The sequence below is a fragment of the Etheostoma cragini genome, chromosome 10 (genome assembly GCF_013103735.1).
Source record: "Etheostoma cragini isolate CJK2018 chromosome 10, CSU_Ecrag_1.0, whole genome shotgun sequence".
NCBI lineage: Eukaryota > Metazoa > Chordata > Actinopteri > Perciformes > Percidae > Etheostoma > Etheostoma cragini.
In genome coordinates this window covers 8,725,605-8,747,446 of record NC_048416.1, presented here as the reverse complement: position 1 = coordinate 8,747,446, position 21,842 = coordinate 8,725,605, and the positions used below count along the sequence as shown (strand labels likewise).

Here is a 21,842-nt window from a genome sequence, read left to right as displayed (position 1 = left end):
ACTCTATAGAGCACAAAACAAGACTGTTGTAACTTTTAAATCAATTATTTAAGGCGAAAATATATAATGATGGGTTCTCTGGTCGATGTGGCAGCCATTGTTGCCTGTTGCACAATGCATATCGCTACCCCTCGGTTTCAAGTTAACTCACGTTCTCCCTTGATTTTTTCAGTCACTGTCAATGGTTTCGAGGGCCATACACCCCTTACCACTCAATCACAAAAGTATTGGGACAGCACTCGTTCTCACGTAAACACACAAGACGTAAGGGTAGGGGTAAGGGGTAGGGGTAAGATAGAGAAATGAGAGAAATTGAGAGAGAGAAATTCAGCCTTAATCTCTTCACTTTGTCCTGGGTCTTCCCGAGGCCTCCTCCCAGCTGGATTTGGCTGGAACACCTCCCTAAGGAGGCGCCCAGGAGGCATCCCTACCAGATGCCCAAACCACCTCAACTGACTCACGAAGAGGCAGCGGCTTTACTCTGAGCTTCTCTCGGATGACTGAGCTTCTAACCCTATCTCTAAGGGAGACGCCAGCCCCCCTCCTGAGGAAACCCATTTGCCCGGTAGATCGAAAGCTTTGCCTTCTAGCTTAGCTTCCTTTTCGTCACAACGGTGCGATAAATGGAATGTAATACCGCACCCGCTTCTCTGATTCTCCGACCAATCTCACACTCCATGGTCCCCTCACTCGCGAACAAGACCCCAAGGTATTTACACGCCTTCACTTGGGGTAAGGACTCACTCCCTACCTAAAGAAAGCACTCACATCGGTTTAGTGCTGAGAACCATGGCCTCAGATTTAGAGGTGCTGATCCTCATCCCACCCCCTGCACACTCGGCTCTGAACCAATCCATTGAGTGCTGAAGGTCACAGACCGACCACATCATCTGCAAAAAGCAGCAATGAGATCCTGAGCCCACCGAACTGCAACCAGAAAATTGTGGCTGTGCAAAGTCAAGACTATCTTTCTACAAATGGTTTAACATTTATGTAGAGCTGGTCACTCTTCTAGCATTGCTTTTTTACAAATGTCTGATAGCTGGCTTGCATCAATTGACAGGTTGATGCTTGCAGGTACAGTTATGCTAGATTTAAGTGCTGCGTTTGATGTGATTGATCATGATCTCTTAATTAGTAAACTTATGTGTTATGGATTTTAAAACTCAGCTATTTTGTTCTTAAGAGGTAACCTGTCTGGTAGATCACAGAGACTAAATTAAAAAAAGTACCTTTACAAATAGCAGGGCAATAGACTGTGGTGGGGGGCAGATGATTCTACCTTTACCAAAATCTAATAACCTGAAAAACATTTATTTATAGAGCAAGTTCTTTGTGGAACAAAATCCCAAATAACTTTCGTTCCATCACATGAAAGGTACTTTTTTTAAAGAAATTGAAATCAGAATCAGAATCAGAAATTCATAATTGATCCCCAAAGGGAAACTCTGTGTTGCAGTTGCACAAATAGTATAACTATCAGAGGAGAAATATAAATTAAGAAATATGAGGAGTGTGGATATGTGCCGTATTTACATAGTTAAAGGAATGTTAAGATACAGTATTTACATAATTAACATAATTAAGGAGTTGCAATGGTGAAAAGTAATAATAATAATAATAATAAAAATAATAGCAGTAGAGTATTTCATACATTTCAGTCCAGTGTTATTGCACAAAACAGATAATAGTGTCCAGTTTCAACCTCTCTTTATAACTCTATGTGTCTGACACACAGACACTTAGAGGGAGGAGTTATAAAGTTTGATGGCCACAGGCAGGAATGACTTCCTGTGGCTCTGTGGTGCATTTTGATAGAATGAGTCTATCACTGAAAGTGCTCCTGTGATTTAGCAGCAAGCCATGGATGTCCAAGATGGCATGTAGTTTGGACAACGTCCTCCTCTCTGACACCACCGACAGAGAGTCCAGCTCCACCCCCACAATGTCACTGGCCTTGCGGATCAGGCCTTCGATCCCATTTTTGTTTCACTTATTACCTGACTTTGGAAATGATAGCTGTGTGTTGAAGGACATGCTGTTTGACTGCTGAGAATACATTACAAAAAATCAAACTTTCACTTAAATTATGTATCATGAGGTTTTTGACTGTGTGGTAAAAAGTCTTACTAGGTCATTACTACCTCAATGGTTGCCATGTAATATACTGGAATATATCATTTTGGTTGCAAAATATTTCTTTTATTTGCTTGGTTTGCTATTATTTTATTTTATTTTAATCATAAAATGTAATGTTTAATAATTCAAGATGTGTGCAGTTCAGCGGATTCATTCTGCTGTTTTTTGTTCCAGGTGTATCTTTCCATTTAATGTAAAGAGACTAGACCCACTTCTAAAGGACTTCTACTTTCAGTTTAACTTTTTGTAGCCTGGCCAGAACCAGAACATATCTAGCAGTAGCTAACTAGCTTAACAACAACTGGAATCAGAAGTGATGTAGCGTGTTAACTTCTTTAAGACAATATCGGGACTAACCTTTGTTTTTTAGTGGGTCAATATGTTCTGTTTTTTGGTTTTTTGGTTGTTTTCTTCAAATACGTTCTCCTTACTCCTTCTCATCCCTCCGCTTTTGTCTGACCAGAGCCAGAGAGAGAGTGTATATATATATATACACTCTCTCTCTGGCTCTGGCCATACATATATACATATATATGTACAATTATGCTGCGCAAATACAATTAAAATATATGCATCAGAAGTTGCCTCTGATATAATACAGAGAGTTATCAATTCAAAAGAGGTAGTTATTTAATCAAGTTACTTCAGAAGTTACTCAACGGTCACTAATGGAAATGAATGATGTCCAAGGCAGTAGAATGGATGTTTGGAACTATGTGAGGCTGCATACCCCGTAGTAGGAGGCAAAAAGCGTACAACAGAGTCCAATGGGAGTGTCGCCATCACTCTGGAGAGCAGGCATTCCAAAAGCTCCAAGAGATTGTATTTCATTCACAGTATTGTTGGAATATACTGTTTGAGCATAACCACAGTCTCTTTTCAACTGTGAGGCAGCCAGAAGGCTACTAGCCAGACGCAATTTTCAGTATTTTGGTTGGAGATGGAAAATCAAAGTGTCTGATGAGTGACAGTCTGTTAAATACACCACTAACATGTGTCTAATCAGGGCTTTCCAATCACTTGACTGTTGTCTCTTGAGACTTGAAACATCTCACCTGTGTCTGGTTCATAAATCATTTGTTTTTCTATCTGGCTGAGAACAAAAGCTCTTTCTTCCGTTGTCACTGAAAAGTAGAAGAAAAAACATTAAAACGAGTGCACTTGCATAACATAATAAAAAGAAAAAAATAATGTACTTGTAGTAAAAGCCTATACCAAGTGTAAGCCTACTTCTCTATGCCACAAAACTTATACTAAGTTAAAACTTTATATCAATATATATACGTATACATGTATTAGCCTAGGTGTTGCTTTAGGCACAACAGGGAGAACTATTGTTCCTGGCAAAACTACAAAAAAACATGGTAGCTTTCTAACAAAATATCTGCAGGTTTCAGGAATTTAAAAAAATTTAAAATTATTCTTGTTATAAAAATTATAAAAATTATTAATGGGATAATTTATTGTATTAAACATTAAAGCATGTAAACATATTCTAAGAGAAACCCAAACTACCAACATACACCTGAAAAGGAGTATATGTCAACAGACATTTTAGTCCTTTGATTTTAGTTTAAATTAAATTTAAATTTAAAACTATTGTCAGTAACTATTGTTATCAGTTGCCGCCATCTTAGTTGTGTACAGTGACATGTATTGTTCTAGTGGAAAAGTAGTCTTGCATTGCCGGACCTTTGTCCACAGTGCTGCAAAGGAGGGTCTGGTTAGTCCACACAGCATTCTGGGATGGGAGAAAAACATGCTCTGGTTTATTGGCATTTCTTTAAACCAAACACAACTTTCTTGGGCGGCGTTTAGCACCAAAGAGTCTGGACAGGTAGTCTAGCTAGCTGTCTGGATTTAACCTGCAGAGATCTGAGGAGTAGATAACCATAGTCCTCAGAAATCCACCGGAGTTCAGAACGCCACCACAAAGAAACCCCAAGGCAACAGATATCCAGCCTTAATTAGTGAAATCCAGCAGGTTTTCTCGGCAACGGAGCAATCCCGGAAGTGGAACGTCAAGGATATATACTAGTGGAAAAGGCACTTTTAAGTTGTTCAGACACAGTGTCCATGTCACTGTGGTCTAACTGTTGATAGTCACATGGGGAGACCCTCAACAAACTGAAACTGTGACTAGAACGCGCCAAACGCCTCAAATGTAACCAGTTCTGAATACCATTTCATTTTTGTAGTAGCTCTTATTGGAAAGGTGAAGTCTAATCAGTAATGAGTATGAATCAACAAAGGCAGATTTTTGGGATAAAGCCCGACATACTGGCGTGGCTCACAAAATTTGGATCATGCAACCCGGCAGGCCTGCTGAATTCTTTTCAGGAATGATTGTTAAGATTTACAAAGATATGTTTACAGCATTTCCTCTCTAATGGGGACCTTTTGGGACTGATTGGTGGGATTGCTGTGGACAAAGTACACGCAGTGATGCACTGGTAAGAGCCAATGAGGTTTAACCATGTATCCAGCTTATTGAAATAGCTCACGTTACTGTCTTGTGTGAATAGTTAACTTCATTTAACATTGAATGTGACGTTTTCTTTCGAGGGTTGCAAATTTACCACCAAAACAAGTTTTTACCCACGACTATCTTCCATTGCTGCGCCAAGAGCTTATAGCGCCAACCAAGACGATTGTGATTGGTTTAAAGAAATTTAAACAACCAAGAGCATTTTTTCTCCTATCCTAGAATGTACGTGTGTAGCCAGACCAGACAGCTCTACGGAGATAGATCTGGCAATGAGAGACTAGTAATGAGCTGAACCTCTTTTAAATCCACAGCAATGCCAGTAACTCTGTCTCCACTTGAGCATGTCTTTGCTCAGTTCCCAGCAGGCTGTGTGAGGGCTGCTCATGTGTCAGCTGGTTTTGGCCTGTGGTCTGCATTGGCAAGTGTCCACTTTTCACTTAGCATCAGGCCACCTTCCTAAAGTCACAATAACACTGCTGTGGGTGGTTATTCATGCTGTGCCCTTTCCCTCAACATGAACAGCAAAATCATCTTTATGATTATTTACACCACCCGAGTGCATCCTGCAGCTGAGACAGGCATCTGTGGCGGTACTCTGGTCCTGAATCCATGCCAAAATGGCAATTTGTTGAGATAGCAGTGTCTGCAGGGGAGAGTGACGTACTGAGCTTCTTGTTTTCTTCCCCTGCTGGAGGTACCAGAATCCAGAGTGGGAATCAGCATTTATAATCCATTTAGGTGCATCCTACTTTGCCAACAACTGGTCCTCTGATGCCAACAATCTCTTTACCTGTAGTACCTCGTTAGCTCTGAGAGGTCAGGCACAATCCTAACTGTTCTTCATTGATATATTGGGTGCCATTTTCAGTAAGCACATCTATATGACAGAAGAGTTTGTTTGTTTTTCCACAACTTCCTACTAGTTAGTTAAAAAATGTAACTTCACCATGACAAGAAGGCTGTGAGGCAACATAGTCACTGTGCCGGGTTATTGTTCAAAATCTTGTGATTCGACGAGTTTTTTCTAAGACGTTGTTGCTGGGAAGAATGACGCGGCAAATGTTGTTTATGGTTGCAATGGTGCTGCGCTAAGCAAAACGCTAAAGCTAAAGTATAGGGGTATATGGGTGGCAGTAGCTAAGTCCGTAGGGAGTTGGGTTGGAAACCGGAGGGACGCTAGTCCAAGTCCACGTACGGACCAAAGTAGGGTGGTGGACTGGTACCTTTGGTGGACTGATACCTCCTGGGCACTGCCAAGGTGCTCTTGAGCTAGGCCCCAAACCCCTAACTACTTGAAGCGCCTTTCCATGGGCAGCCCCCCCACTCTGACATCTCTCCGTTAGTGCTAGATAGGTACAGATAGGTTCAATTTAGCCCCAGATTATTTCTTCTGGAAAGAAGCTGGGTCTAGAATAGTTTAAAGTTTTAGTGTGTGACTTTCTAACGTCCGTTACATTCAAGCCATTGCCAAATGAGTTGTGTTCAGAAGATTGTGTTTTTTTCGGCGACTTACACAAGCAGAAACTCGACCAAAGATACTAACCTCTTCCGAAAACTCCATCATGTTTTTTGAATCCTCCATTTCCTCCTTGGCTGCTAGCAACTGCAAGGAGGAGGGGTGGGGGTTGTGCACGATCACGGAAGGCTTGTACCACCCTGTGGATGCGCTGACAGTTCCATAAGGAAAATGTACTTAGAATTCCTCATGGGAGCAACAGAAACTACACACCATAGGTTTGATGATAGCCAGATAGATTGTGTGTGTGTGGGGGGGGTCATATTGTCAGTTGTATGTTGTGTATGCCATGAAAAAAAAAATTCACCAGAGAACTTTCCTCGGGAATAACATCCAAACACTGATGACGAATACAACCTTCTTAGTACTCTAGCGGTTGGCTGTATTTTGTTGTGGCCAGTCTCTCCGTGATGGATAAAGGCTTTAGAGCCAAGCAGCTCTGTTTGTTCAAGGACGGACGGTGGCCCGGCATCAGGGAAAAGCAGCAGCACAAACAGAAGCAGATGAAGGTGCTCAGAGTTAAAAGCAATGCAGCATATGAAGAGAGATACAAAAACATGAGTGTCACACAGAAAAGAGGAGAGCAGAGAAATAAGGGTAGTCAAAGAAAGAGAAAGTGTGGAAGAAAGAGGGAAGACATGGTGGAGAAGTTGATGAAGGACAAGGAGAGAAATAGAAGTGTCAAAATATACCAAGATATTTAAAAATGACACATTGATATCATGTTAATAACACATTTAAGACACCAGTAATAGCATGTAAATAATCCAGCAGCTCTTCAATAATTTCTGATTCTTTTCGTTCTTGCTTTGTCTTTCTCTGTCTCAACGCCCCACATGTTAGATTCTTTTGTTTATCAGTTTGTGTGGTTGCCTTTTCGCTATTTTTAGCTCAGGAACACTGTGGTCTAGAGAATTACTCTAAATTTCCTCCGATTTGTTACCTTAATAGCTTTCCAACAAGGGCTCTGCTGCAATCCTATCCCTTTTAGAAGCATCAAAATCCAGCATGCAACAGTAGTGTATTTTTAAGAGACTTCATGAAACGTATAGACCACCATCACCAAAGATCAGAGGCTCAAAAATCCTAAAGGCTGGTCTGTATACACAGGGGCAATAACACACAAGAAAATAATCTGTAGGTATGATCAAAAGAGTGGGTAGATGCATTACATTCCATTCCCTAGTTGAAAGTTTGATTGAACAGGCCGGCCTCATGGTGGAAAACCTCTAAAATAGTGCCAGGACTCTGTCATCCTCGTGAGATAAAGATGATGATGATTAGGAGGAAAAGATAGAAGAACAAACTTTAATCCTTAAAGCCTGTTGTTGGAAGAAGAAAGACAGTTCTCTGGAGGAGGGGCATCCTGACTGGTGGGCCAAGTTGCTGGTGTATTGGAGGAAATAATAATACTCCGCCGACAAAGCATAGTAGCGATTCACCGCAGGCTCTGGAGCTTCCTCAGAAACATGCAAAAATGAAGCGAGGAAACTGGGGGATGTGGTATCCCATCAAGATTATTTCTCTTGACAAGCTTGCTTGATTTAAGATTACAGTGTAAAAATAAGAAATTCCCTCTTAAAACAAGATAAATTATATAACACATTTTTTTGATCTTGGTAAGAACCAACTACCTTGCAGTGTAGAAGGATCCTGATGGATGAAGTTAACAGAGGCATGCTGTATAGGCTACAGACATCATCAGACAGACAGCTGCTTCGTTTTGGACCCAGTTCCCTCGAAGCACCGCCAACCATCACACTGGTTTTCACTCAATAACCACCATTCAAAACTAAATATTTTCTCAAGCACGTCCAGCTTTGACTGTTGCAGGACGTTTCGGTCCGAGTGGACTGATTGAAGCACTGGATCCACTACAACTCAAATTCAAGTCACTGTTGGATTCTGCTCCAGAGCATTCCAGCCTTTTTTTTTTAGTTTTATTCTCAGCAGTCACACAGCATGTCCTTCAACACACAGCTATCATTTCCAAAGTCAGGTAATAACAACCAAGTGAAACAAAAATGGGATCGAAGGCCTCGGATGAGTATCAAAGAAGCATGGTTTTCATGTTCGTCCATTTTTATGTCAAATAAAAAAACATGTTGTGTATAAAATGTTATGTATATTTTTGAAATGGCTCTGTACTTTTGTGGATAAGACGTTACAAAAAACAAATTAAAATACAACTTCTATAAACAACAGCTAAATATAAGGTCTTCTTTCAGTCGTCTTGTAACCTTCCCTTTCACTCAGGTTTTGGCTTTTTACTATCTCCACATTTTGTCGTTAAAAAGATGACTCTGTGCTGAGTGAGCCCCCTCAGCAGACACCACACACCAACTGTGACTCTTCATTTCAGGAGAGTGTGCAGTTGTGTTTTACTCCCGGTCCTGACTTTCCATTCCATTTAACCCCCTAATGAGGCCTTGTTAATGAGGGAGATCAAATGGCCTCCATGAGCTCAGTGTTTAATTAGGAAGAGAGAGGGGGAAAGCTGAGAACTAAAGAGAGAGAGAGAGAGAGAGAGAGAGAGAGAGAGCAGTAAGATAAACCTTCAAGAAGTGTTCAGTTTGCAGTGGAACTCAGCGTGATGCTCTAACACGTTGTGTTGATGCACCTTTCCCGATCAACCTAGCATAACCAGCGGTGGTAGGCGGTGCGCATTTGAAAATAAAGCTCTGGGAAGAAGATATCCTCTTCTGTGGAGCCTGATTCTGTTATTAGAGTCAGCTAAACTGTGGGAGGTTCCCTCCGTTTCACAGCAGCATATGTGATATCGACATTCAGAGGCCAACAGCAATAGCTTTAAAGTTTCATGGTTGCGGTTTTCAGTTGTGGATGCCCGGCAGCTCACCTGATTGAGCGTGTGCCCCATGAACAAACGCTCAGTTCTTACAGCAGAGGGCCGTGGGTTTGATTCCAACCTGGGGCCCTTTGCTGCATGTCATTTCACCCTCTCTCCCATCCCATTTCCTGTCTTAAGCTCTCCGATCGGATGCTAAAAATAATAACACAAATTATGGATCAAATTCCTGCTTACAAATGTCTGGTTGTGTGTGTGTGTATTTTCTGATTGAGGGGCCTTATCTGTGATATCGGTGTGCTTTTCTTGGCTTGACAGAAGTTTTTTCAAATATAAAAAGACTATGGATGGAAAATTCAGTTGTAACCAACCTTTTACTGCGGTTTGAGATGTCCTGGCAACAGTTTTACTAGTGTGGATCGACAACGGTTTATTTGTCAGATAGATATGGCGCCACCGGAAATCTGCTTTCTTTAAGTTTACGTAAAACACACAAATGTATTATAAGGGCCAATACTCGATACTCAACTCCGCTCGCATCATGAAACAGTAACCGGAACCTCTGAGCACCGTCACACACTAAAAATGGAAAGTTTGGAAGAAATTTTGGATTGTGCAACAAGTCGTGCCTGCTTTGTTTTTTCGGGGAATGATTTATAAGATTTACAAAGACTATGTTTACGACATTTACTCTTTAACTGGGACATTTTGGGACCTATTGGCGGGAATTTGCTATGAAGGAAATACACACGGAGATACATTGGTTATACATTGTTTAACCTTGTGTCAGGCAAATGTTCCCATAGCTGACGTTGCTGATTATATTAACAGTTAACTTTATTTAATGTTGTAAGTGGTGTTTTCTTTTGGAGGGTGCAAATGAGCCCTGTTTGTTCCTATAAGAGTTGTAGTGCGGCACAGGGCCTTCATTGAGCTAAAAAATACCCAGAACCTCATTTCTGCTCCTGCCGATGAGGCCCATAGAGCAGGTGCACTAGAGACATATGCAGGGCGAGCCGACTTCTTCCGATGCAGCTACTACAAAACATGGCTACTCCACATAGCATTCGGGGATGGGAGGAAAACATGCTTTAATTTAATGGCATTTCTTTAAACCAATCAGAATCATCATGGCTGACACTGAGCTCTGCACAGAGCCGCTGCAAAATAGTTGTGAGAGAGAAACAACACAAAGAAAGGGGAAGGAAACAGAGATCCAGAATCAGTGACCAAGCAGAGCAGATTGGGCTTTTTTGGGAGAGGGGGACATAAGAGACAGACAGTCCAACAGAGTGTCTCAGACAGAGGGTGAATACAGATGTAGCAGCAATGGTTGGTATGAAAAAACAAAAGTTCTTTTTTGAACAATAAAGCACGTAAACTTGTTCTGTTGAAACAAAAGAAGTATGAACTTGAAAGCAGTATTTCATAGGTCACTTTTATTACATTTCCACCAGTTTATGCACACGGCCAAACTAAAGCACAGAACATTTAAGAGTTCTGGTAACGTACTTAGTGTGTGTGCCCCAAAAATACAAACCATCCATCTGCATTATTACTACAGCTGTTTAGAGGATTCAGCTTGTTCCATTAGAGAAATTCACAAGAATAATGAACTCATGGGAGTGAGGCTTTTTGTGCTTGTACAGTGTAATCCATCTTTCTTTTTTTCTTTCTTTTTCGCTTCATGTTTTTTCCAGCCAGTCGGTTTGATGAACAGCCTCTTATGCGAAAGCTGAGGAGAGGGAAGGAAAGAATGAAAAGGCAGGGCGAAACCACACACACTTGCATAGACAGAATGAGAGTTCTTATCTTTTCAACAAGAATAAGTCTGAAGGCCCATATTTCATTAAGTCCCTATTATGAGGCTCTGTTGTCGGCCCTGCAACCTGCTTTAATCTGTGAACCATTACCAGCACCTAAATATAACCGAGTTAACATGCACAGCTGCCGAGCCAACCGGCAAAATTTTAATAAATGTCATGTAAACACAAGAACAATCAAATTTAATGGCCCTGAACCACAGCAACGATACTTTGCCCCACAGCATAGTTTGCATAAAGAAAATGACAAGCAAACCCAATAACAGAATATTTGTTTCTTTTACATATTTAATTCATAAGGTGGTGTTGTGTTTACAGCACTTTACATTTGGCTTAATATCCCTGAACACTCGACTGGGAAGCAGCAGTGAGTGAGCCAACCTGGGAAAGAGGTGAGGAATAGGTGACAATAGGACAAAAAGGTACAGGAAAGTGGGCAAACCAAGCCCAGGAACACCACTGGACTGTGTGGCGGGATGGACACGGGCCCAGTTACTCGGAAAAGAGAGCTAAATCAGGAAATTATCTTCATGCTATTCATGTGTCCCAGTTACTCGGAAAAGAGAGCTAAATCAGGAAATTATCTTCATGCTATTCATGTGTGCAAAGAAGTCAGCAAAGGACTCTTGACACTGGGTTTCTACTGACAACAGGAATAATGGCAGAGCAAAGCGATTTAATGAATTCCTCGTGAGAACAGTGTAATGAACAAAGTCCATTAACGGCGGCGAAAGTGCCCGGATGTTCACCCAAATTTGACAGAGTCAACTTTTGCGGAGCAGTAGCCAATGACAGGGCAGACTCACAAACGTGCCTCCAATATATTCTCTCGTGTATACACACATGCTAAGGCGTAATTTACACTTTTCAAAATCCGGTTTGTGTCCCCGCAACTTTCAAACTAGTTTGATACTTTATCTAGCCACTAAGTGTCAGTGATTCGCCCTTATTTTAAACAATAAAGAAAGTCAGGCCCTATCTTCCCACAGCCCTATGTTCCCACATTAGAAGAATTTTGATACATTCCAGAGTATGTTTAAATCATACAGTGCCAATTAATTATACTAATTAGCAGTACAACAGCATTTCTTCTGTCACACAGCATTTTTTTATTAATTACATGCCATTTTTCAACACAGAACTAATTCATTTATTTGATGTTTCAATATCGATCCAGCTTACTACAATGTGCTACATTGACAAGTTGCACATGTTAATTCTTAGTAGCTTAACTGCACCATAACATTATAAGGTTACAACATACTCAGTAAGTTATTGTAAGTATGATTGTTTTGACCGTGGTTGAATTTGCCACGTAACATTAGCTGTATGGTTCAGAGAATGTGGCGAACCCAAATGCAGGGCATTAAACTTTTTTTTATATTAAAATGAGCTCCCCCAGCCTGTCTACCGAACCCTGGGTATGATGCTCTGCCTTTCAGGAAAGGAAAGCTCAGATGGGCCGATCTGGAATCTTGCCCCTTATGAGGTCATAAGGAGCAAGGTCAGAGCATGTCCATGATGCTTGGTGTTCGTTATTAGGACGGATAAGGTTATGTACATATTGGATGGTCTGTGAAGAAAAACAATATGTATACAATATGTATAACGTATGTTATACAGCTTCTAAATTAACGGGATCCTCCACCAAAGGACATGCCATTCTCAAGAAAAAAACTTTAATCTACAACTTAACCTAACAGCGTTAATTAAACAATTCCATTTTATTCATGCAGATGTCCAAACTGTGCCAAAATATGCCGGATACAGACTGCATGAATGAATGAGGAAATGAAAGAGTGCTGTGTCAGAAGGAGGAGATGAGAGAAACTCAAGGTTTATTGAAGAAAACCTGCTCCCGAAACAGAGGTGTGTGTGTGTGTGTGTGTGTGTGTGTGTGTGTGTGTGTGTGTGTGTGTGTGTGTGTGTGTGTGTGTGTGTGTGTGTGTGTGTGTGTGTGTGTGTGTGTGTGTGTGTGTGTGTGTGTGCGTGTGTGTGTTTGTGTGTCTGGGTTAAGCATGTTTGGGCCTACATTTCAAATAATCAACAACTGCTTGTGAAGGCCAAACAGCATGCAATGTTATTCTCAAGGGGAATCTAAGTGTTAAGTAGTAACACAACCCTGGATGATTGCATTCACCTCCCTCAGCATAACCCCACTCACACACTCACAGGCTATTATTAACCTCTCCTGACACTTGTTGACACTGTGTCACCCCCACTTCATCTCCAGCACAAAGGTATGTACACAACACCTTAAAATGCATCTTCAAAACTAATCCTCTCCACACAATGAGTCTAGCTGGTTTTGTTCCCACTGGCCCTTCCGGTTATATGCAGCAGAGGCCCCGGTTGGAAGCAAAACAGAAGCAAAAAGAAAAATTAAGAGAGAGAACTCAAAAGATAAATCAAGACACGTAATAGGATTGGAAGGTGATGGGTTGAGTCTTTCAGCAACAGAGCCATACAAGAGCCAATCGAGCATGGAGAAAAACATGTGAATCTTCTCAGAGGGGAAGAAATGACTAAAAGAGGGCAAAAAAACTTAAGTGAAGCTAGAGAGCAACAACACGCAGGTTCATCTCCCTCTTGGCTTCCATCCGATGCTTTTAGAGAGCTCAACCTTTGTCGGGAGATGTCGAGCGGAAAACATCCCGGTGACTATAAAACCCTGTCAGGGGCTGAGGGAAGGGATCCACCACTGGCTTTGTTATGGGGGGACATGTAGTCACACCAGTTCTTTAGAAAAACACACACGGATAATCACACACACATGCTTCACACACACACGCACACAAGGTTTCAGTAGTCTACTTTTATTATTACCATGGCACCATCTTAGAATAGTATACAAATGCTTGAAAATTTAAAACATATAACATACTTAAACACCCAAAACACCAAATTACAAAGACATAGCCAACCACATGCAAGCTTTTATTTTGAAAAGTAGAAGCCCAATGGCACCAGACGAGAGGTTTCAGGCTGCTTCCGTGCAGTCTTGCATATTTTTGTCAAACTAGTGTGATACGCCAGTGTTGCCGCATTGTTTCTTAATTCCAGCGGCCCCAAATGGGCCCAAGAGTGCATCGGCACTTTGTGGCATTCGCCAAAACTGCCAGATTGCCTGTCCCCTATTTAAACTTGTCACTCTGACGTGTGAATACAATTGTCAATCTGATGTCTAAATACAATACAAAATATGTAAACAGTGTTTGTATTTTACCAACAACCACATACAACATGTAAGGCTTGAGGCATACTAACAATACCATGCTACATCCATCTACGTCCATCCAAAGGCAGTTTCATCTCCAACATATCATCCAGTTACAAGGTGGACACAAATATAACTTTAACCCTTTGTACATACATGTTTTATGAGTTATTGCAATATTAGCCTATTTGTTTCACACAATGTACTCCAGTAGCAGTTCACCCAGTGGCTGAAATAACAAACTGCAAATTGGACCTTCTGCCTGCAAACAAATAAACAAAGATATGCACATTTCTTTCATGTTTAGAACTTTGAATTACGTACACGAACACAGAATACATGCTGTAGGAAACTAAAAATTAATTTGATGAGGGTGGTACATCACATTCACCACCCGGCTTCATGTGCAAGACCAATACAGTCAGTAGCCTTCCTCCAGGGAGTAGTGCAGTAGAAAGAAAGATGCCTATTCCTGCACAGTATCAAACTAATAAACTCATTTATAACAAATTAATTCAAGACAGTTTGAAAGTTATCTAAAACTTAATTTAAGCGTAAAAATAAGAAAGAAATAATAATAATCAACATCAGATTTTAAAGGTCCCATGACATGAACATTCCCCTTTATGAGGTTTTTTAACATTAAAATGTTAATTACAGGCCATTTAAGACAATGAAAAAGCTTTAGAATTATTAAAAAGTTACATACCTACATACCGTTACAGTCCCTTTTCATTGTTTTTTGTTTTTGTTTTTTACTTTTTATATGAGAAAACTATGATAAAACTAAATGTTAATTATAAAACAGTATTCTTCACATACTTTAAAATGTGTCTGAAGTGGGACTTTGTCTTGTGGATGTGGGAAATAAATTAATCAATTGCAGAAATGTGTTAAATTAAACATTATAATAATTTCCCATGTTCAGATTTATCAATATGCCAGGCCAGGAAGTTATTCTATTAAGGCCCTGGACATCCACACGGGGTTTAGTTAATGTGTCTGATTGGACCTCTTCCTAGGACTGTAAAGGTCATGACTGATTGATATCTTTTGTTAACTTTGTTGGACCTGTTAGGGCAAGACAAATGACACTTTTATCAATCTTATGCTACATTTACACATGGGCGACTATTTCCATTAACCAAAATTTCAACCTCTTTGTGTTCATTTACACATACCCGTGTATGGTAGCTGGAGAGATGCCACTTCACCTCCTGGGCACTGCCAGGTGCTTTTGAGCAATGCACAGTACACCCCCCAACCACTCAGGGCGCTGGTCCAGCTGGCAGCCCACTCACTCAGACATCTCTCCATTTGTGCATGAATAGGTCCTGAGCATGTGTATGTGTGTATTTTCAGGCCTATGTGTGATTACTAACAAAGAGAATGTGTACAAAGAGTGTAAATTGTAATTTCCTCATTGGTGATCAATAAATAGTAGAAAAAAAGAGTTTGTCACACCTGTAAGTGGCAGCGTTAACGAGAAGCTCAAGCGCATGTCAGCCAATCAGAATCCCAAAAATAACAACAACAGCAACAAATCACTTCCTCTCTCTTCTCTTCCTCACTTCCTCGGCTGCCTAAACTGCCGGTTGTCTGAGTTTACATGCGAACGGGCAAATGGAGATTTCAAAAATCTCCACTCTGGCCGGTGTTTTCCATGTAAACAAAGGTCACAAACTTAGTAATATCTTTTGTATGTGAAATCAAATTTGTGACTTACTAAATTCCCATCAAAGCTCTGGCCCACCTTCAACCTGAGCAGAGGTGTAAACAGACAGAATATTTTGGGGGGGGAAACCTGTGTGGGTGTTCAGAGGCTTTAAAGAACCCCTATTATGCATTTTTGGGATTTCACAGCCTTTTAGTGTGTTTACAAAAAACTTTTAGTGCATGTAATAAATGTATAGTACAAAAAAACACATTTCATTCCAAATAGAGCTTTTTTCTCCCACTGACAGCACAACGGCTCGTCCCACATTCCTGTATGAAATTCCTCAATTAGTGATGTCACTGATTAAGAAAGCCAGCCTAATTTCTCATCTGTGCTGCCCATAGGTGGTGCCCTAACAAGCACAGACACCCAATGGCTTATTTAAATTTGGTTGACCAATCACAACAGAGTTGGCCAGCTGACCTATCAGAGGAGACTCTGACAGGTGAATGCACTGCAGCAATGGGTAGCATGAGAAACACAATATGTTTTTTGAACATCAAAGCATGTAAACCTTTTCTAGTAGACCCCACAAGTACAAATATGACGCTGAAAAGGAGCCTCTTAGGGCCCCCTTTAGTACAAAAAGGTAACACATCACTTGTCTTACCTCTTTCGAGAGAAGAGAGGGCTCTGTCCATCACTTCCACCCATCTCTGAAGCTTTTTCAGTTCAACCCCATTTCCATCTGAGCAGTGAAAGGTTAGGAACAGACCCCAGACACCGGAACTGATGGGTAAAGAATCTGTTTGAATCCTTCTGCATGTTGGGGACACTTTGTAATTCCAAGCAGGCAGGTGGTCACCTCCACCGCTACTTTCTGCTTTCCCCTACAGCTTTCACCCTCCTTTTGACCTCTCTTTTTACCCTTTTTCTCTTTGTTTCACTTTCCTTCCACTCCCTTAGGCAGCACCTTCCGTCCATCAACACCTTCTCTTCCCTGAGAGAGAGAATCGATAGCATTTAGGTCTGGGCGGCGGAGGAGGCATCGATTGCTTGGCCTTGCAGACTGCCCTTTCTCAGGGTGTTCAGTAAGCAGAATGGCAGAAGGTTTCGGAGCTGTTGTCATGTCCACGCAGACATTTACCAAATTTTGGATCTCCAGAGATGCAGCCAGGAAACGTTAGAAACACATTTTTTTCAATATTGATTTATCCACAGGACCACTAGAGACACTGTCCTCATAGAAAGGGTAGTAATTTAAAATGGTAGAACTTATTCAAATAAACAAAACACTGGAAATGATAATTCCCCAGATGCTGCCTGTAACCACTGGATTGTTGCTGTAATTACTGAGATGTAGTTTCAGAATGAAAAGGAAAAATACCTCCAGGGATCATGAAAATCTGCAGAGCAGCGGGTTAATTTGGCTGAAATTTAAATGACCTGGGGAGATGACTACTGCCTGAGTCTGGTGGGTTTGGTGAGGTCGATTACGGGGCTGTTTTGTTTTAAACAAAAGGGATCTTACTCCATAATAAAGGCATATCTCTGCTCCGCAGGGATCCTTCCCATAAGGTTGGCAGACACAAGAATAATCTTGCAAAAACTGAACTTTTAGTGGAAGGAAACTGACGCTGAACATTTGTCTTGTGTTACATTGCAGCCTGGGTACATCACTCTCGCTCAACACTGGTCCAAAGATGTTGGTCACTTAGACATCAGTGCATCGGGAAAAAGGGTGCAAGTCCGAAGAAACGGAAACACCTTGATTTTTGTAAACGAGCGCATATTAAATAAGATCATGCTTAATTTCCATAGTTAAACTAAAGTTTAGAAAATTTGTAATTCAACAAATTATTAAATATTAAAATGTTATGTTGCGTCAGTAACAAGGGGTAGACTCCACACAAACACTCAAAACAGTGACCTGACAGCTGACAAGGAAACACAGAGACTAAATACAAGAAGTGATGAGGAAACGAGACAGGTAACACGAGGACTCAGGAACAGGTGAAACACATCAGGGTGTGGCAGACAATCACAAAGGAGGGAAAACAGAGTAAAACAAGACATCACATGGGAGAACAGAGAGACTACAAAATGAAACAGGACATGGGAAACTAACAAAGAACAGGAAATTAAACAGAAAACTTGACAAAGGGACAAGGCATGACAGTAAACAAGACATAACATGGAAGAAAACAGGAAGACTACAAAATAAAATAGACACGAAACAAGAAACACAAGAGAACGGGGAAAAATCTACAACAGAAACCCATGACACCTTAGTGTAAAGATCAACCGGAGCAGTTCCATGGTGATATCTGTTAGTTTAAATATTTTCCCTATCCACCTGTAGTGTCTCCCCTTAACATGGGCTGCAATGGGAAATTGGCATCATCAATTTCAGATTTTCCAATGCTTTCCACAACTTGGATTTCTTAGGACGTTGTATATGTTATAGAGAAGACTTTTATCAGTTTATTGCTTTTCTGTTGCAATTTGTGGGAGATGCACCCTTTGGTTCTCACAAAATGTTTATATTAAAACAGGCCATTGGACAAATGGAATTTTGGTCAAATGGGACATTTTTCGGACTTTTTGGGTTTCGGAGCAATGGGCCATCAGAACAATGTCCAGACCTTCCTCCACCGCAGAGCGTCTGGCCAGTCCACACAGCATTCTGGGATGGGAGAAAAACGTGCTTTGTTTTATTGGTATTTCTTTAAACCAATCACAATCGTCTTGGGCGGTGGAGCTGCAAAATAGCCTCGGGAAGGAACTTGTTTTGGCGGAACGTGTACATTCAGAAGTAGTTTTAGTCGTGCAACAGAAAACTCCGATTGGACAGATAGTCTAGCTAGCTGTCTGGATTTACCCTGCAGAGATCTGAGGAGCAGGTAACCATAGTCCATATGAAACCACCAGAGTTTAGAACGCCAACAGAAAGAAAGAGGAAGGTGACGGACACCTGGCCAAAATTTGGGACTTCAATCTTGGACAGCAATGCCAGAAATAAATTGCTGTAAAAATAGACAAGCTCTCTTCTAACAGAGCTTCTGGAAATTCTGCTTCTTGTTATTTGCGCAATGCTGGGTGCATGGCATGACCCTGGATTACGACAGTCCCCAGGAGAATATCAAACTGTCTGAATGGCCGGATATCTGAAATTACTCATTTGCATAGGCAAATAAAATTACTATTTAATATAAATATCATCTGGAGAGGGTTTAAGTGTTGGATTGTTTTCCCCTCCTGGTCCATATTAACATGGGATCTTCCTTTGGCATGCGAACTCTTCCAACCTCTTGCAGTTTTAAATCTAAAGGTCACCATTCCTGATGTGTCGAATGTCATGAATGTATGATTTATGAAATAAAGGGAAGAATGTTTGGATATGATGGAGGGAAGATCACATTTTTAAAAATTAAAAAATCATACAAAAGATACACCGATGTAAATCTAGTGATGACCCCGTCCCTAGACTTTGGTTGTCAGCACAGGTCTGTTTGAACAAGATTCATGGGTCCAGCATGGAGCTTTAGGGACACCTAGTGTCCAGACAGGCGTAGGACACCTAATACCCACACTAACCCAAATACCAAAGGCCGGAATATGCTCCCATCATCTTTAATCCTTACATAACAATCAGCACTGGGGAACATCATTTATTCAAAGTGATTTTCATTGCAATTGCCTTTCAAAATAAAATTTCGTTTTTATTAATTTGGGATTTTGTTTTGCTCATATTCAAATGAGGTGCTATGTGATCCCGTCTAATCCGTTTTTTTGCTAATACTAGCACACAAGTCCAAGGTGTATGCATGAAGAGACACAGCTTAGATTTCTACTTAAACTACATTTAGGAGGATAAAAAGCCCTGCTCTGGGTAATAACCCAGAAATATTACTGAGACTGAAAAGCATTAGACTCACTAAAAACACATACACACACACCCACCTACATACATACAGAGAGGCATACACATGCACAAACATTGAACACACTTGCTTCTGCTTTCTCAGCAGGACTTTGTCAAATGAGGTACAAAACTGCTGAGGAAATGGTGTGCTGTTCATCAGGTCTTATCATGGCTCATACATTATATGTTGATGGAAGTCATAACCTTTCCTTCTCACATCCCCATAAAGTGTGTTATCAGCACTGAGCAGCAACTTCTATTTCTGTTCTGCATCACTGAGGCACTTTGGTGCAGCTGTCTGTAAAACCTCTGCATTTACACTTTATTAACTGACTGTAAATATTAATTTCCCACCCCTTTGAATGCTACTCTCCTTCCTCTTCTCAACAGACGACTCCGACTTTAGTCTGGAGACGGTAGGGTTTTTTCACAGTTAATGAAGAACCTGGTGTTATTCTCCATACACAGCTTGAACTACAGTGTGTGCAACGTTTTTATTCACCATGCGACTGGACAATAGGGGGCACGGGGGCCGCAGGGGCCCCATGATGCAATTTTATTGAAAAACAATCTGTGATATTTTGCAGATTATGATTCTTTTTTCTAACGTGAAATTACATCCCTAAAGGAAGACTTGGTCAATATCTGTTTTATCTGAAAGGATATGTAAGGTTCATGTCACTTCAATTACTCCATCTAGTTGACTAAAAAAAGCAAAAAATTGTATTATTCTAGTACCAAAAGTGAAATTTATGAAGTAAAAGATACTTGAAACCTGTGTATCGATATAGTATTGCGACACAATGCTGTACTGGACAACACTATAAACTAAATAACCAAAACAAATGCATAGAAAAGACTTAGACAATTACAAAGGTTTTTTTCAGCATTATATTTAGAGAAGACAAGTTCATAAACTGTATGTACACACAAAAACAGTCCATATTCCAGAGGAGCATGTATATATATATATATATATATATATATATATAAATATATATAATATAGTATATATATATGGTGTTTTTTTTTAAGCTGCCAGTGTCTGTTTGACATTATAATCCTATGGAGTGACCTGTGTTTTCAAAAAAAGTCTTTAGCTCCACCGCTTTGTTTTATCTAACGTTAGCATTAGCACCGCTCCACATAGCGTTCTAGGATACTGTAGCAGATACTGTTATAGCTTCAAAAGACGCTCTCGGCTGCTTATTGGAACCAAAATACGGCCCGCTTCCTCTTTTTTTAACTACAAATGCGCCCTAGTCAACTTTGTCTTGTAAAAAGACGCAAACTGTGAACATAGCTTTAATTGCCTTCTATGGCATTTTGTGGTCTTAGTTATACTTAATTTAATAAAAAACTGAAAATTTTACTTAAAGTGAAAATAAGCCCCAACTGAGGAACTATGCCTGAATTTGCCTAGGTTGCCCAAATCTCTAAATCTCCCTGTTGAGCTTTTCATACTGAAAAAAACAATTGTTTAATGAGAAAAGTTCCTGAAGCTGTATAGCATGTAGTCTCGCGTTCCCAAGACTGTTTGGTATGGTGGCCATAATGCAGTTAATGCAGTTCAACTCCTGGCCTTTGCTGCATGTCATTCCCTTCTCTCTCCCCTTTCCTGTCTAAGCTGTCCTGTCACAATAAATGCCAAAAAATAAATATAAATAAAAACCTCATTTGCTCTTACCAGTGTATCTCCATGTGTACTTTGGCCACAGCAATCCCGCCAATAGGTCCCAAAACATCCAGGTTAGACAGAAAATGCCGCATACATATTCTTTGTTCAAGATTATTATTTTGGCCTTTATTGATAGGGCAGATTAATACAGGAAAGTGGGAGACAGAGGGTAAAGAACTTGTAGCAAAGGGCCACAGGTCAGAGCCGAACCCACGACCACCGTGACAAGGACTGAACCTCTGTACATTGGGCGCACACTCTACCGTGTGAGCTAACCAGGCACCCCACTAGCTCGAAGTTTAATGTTTTTTCCTGAAGCAAAAGGGATTGTAAGAACAGCAACACACAGAGAACCTGGAAATGTACTTCCGCTGATACAGGCTGGATACCATATGTTGTAAAATAATCCGAGTACACTCGTTTCTGTGCTTGTTGTAATGGCTTGGGGGTTGACTCATCCCATTTATTTATTAATGTCTCCCTTACTATGGATTACTGTGCAAGTACAATGTCCTATTTTGTTTTGCTTATAACACTTCTCTTTACTATAAAGACCAGTCCTGTTTGTTTATGTGTTGTTTGTACATTTGTCT

The 21,842-nt window shown here is 40.6% G+C and overlaps 1 long non-coding RNA gene across 1 annotated transcript in view; it reads right to left on the bottom strand.

The window, feature by feature from the left end:
* LOC117951249 overlaps positions 1 to 20,047 on the bottom strand; it is a 21,468-nt gene extending 1,421 nt beyond the window's left edge. Inside the window, exons 1-2 of the long non-coding RNA XR_004658110.1 lie at positions 20,036 to 20,047; positions 12,451 to 12,456 (exon numbers count right to left, since the gene is read on the bottom strand). This is a non-coding gene — a long non-coding RNA (uncharacterized LOC117951249). The remainder of the gene's footprint in view (positions 1 to 12,450; positions 12,457 to 20,035) is intronic.
* Positions 20,048 to 21,842: the final 1,795 nt, after the last annotated feature.